The sequence below is a fragment of the Lampris incognitus genome, chromosome 12 (assembly GCF_029633865.1).
Source record: "Lampris incognitus isolate fLamInc1 chromosome 12, fLamInc1.hap2, whole genome shotgun sequence".
In the NCBI taxonomy this organism is placed as follows: domain Eukaryota; kingdom Metazoa; phylum Chordata; class Actinopteri; order Lampriformes; family Lampridae; genus Lampris; species Lampris incognitus.
In genome coordinates, this window is record NC_079222.1 from 9,418,480 (window position 1) to 9,419,449 (window position 970).

A 970-nucleotide genomic window follows, 5' to 3' on the forward strand; every position below is an offset into this window, starting at 1 on the left:
TCTGACCCATTGTCTATGATTAACTCTGCTGCATATTTTGTGTACAGGAGAAGGGCCCAACAGCTGTAAAGGGACGATGGAGCGAAAGAAAGAGCCTTTCAGATAACCTCCATCTGTCCATCCATTACCCAAACCGCTTATCCTGCTCTTGGGGTTGCGGGGATGCTGGAGCCTATCCCAGCAGTCATTGGGCGGCAGGCCCGGAGACCCCCTGGACAGGCTGCCAGGCCATCACATCTCCTTTCAGCATAACCAGTTATACTACAGGCATAGTTAACCTGATTAGAACAGATACTACACTTGATCTTAGCCAAAAGGCCGAGACGCGATATGGTTAAGCGTTAAAGCGACACCTATTCTCCTCGGGCAGATCCTTATGAAAACCGACGTCCTCCCCTCAGCCTCTTTGACACCATTAAGCGATTAACTTGATAAAGATTAATGTGCACTTATCTCAGCCTGCTTCAGCCTCTGAGTTATGGTGACATTTACGCTGGCATAATTACCAGTGTGTCATCAGCCAAGAATGGAGCTGAATGGAACAAATGGGTAATGAAGTGCTAACCGTCGGAGGCTGTGGCGAACACTGGATCATTATACCAGCATCTGTTCACCGCCCTTCTCGTCTGAACATCTGGAATACCAGCCAGAGCAGCTATGCATTTTTAAATGCTTCGTAGAAGGCATAAGAAACTGTCTGCTTGGTGAGAAAAGGGATGCGAGCTCATCCTTCGACGAAATCTTCACTTCCTGTTTGATCTCCCGTCCTCGGAGGGAGTAGAAAATTACTCTGTGAAAACTGCTGTGCAAGGCCTCACTTCCCTGTCTTATCAAAGCCAGCACAGCTGTACAGACAGATGACGGGCAATAATGATCGAATAAAAGTCTCTTTTTAGGGCTCGACAGTGTGAGCACTTCACTCACATTTGCGACTAAAAATAAATGTGCGTAAACTGTAAACATTTTTAGG

General features: G+C 46.9%; 1 pseudogene; it reads right to left on the reverse strand.

Annotated features, from left to right (window-relative positions):
* Window positions 1-215: 215 nt before the first annotated feature.
* LOC130122279 (U2 spliceosomal RNA) lies at window positions 216-330 on the reverse strand (annotated as a pseudogene).
* Between the last annotated feature and the right edge of the window lie 640 nt (window positions 331-970).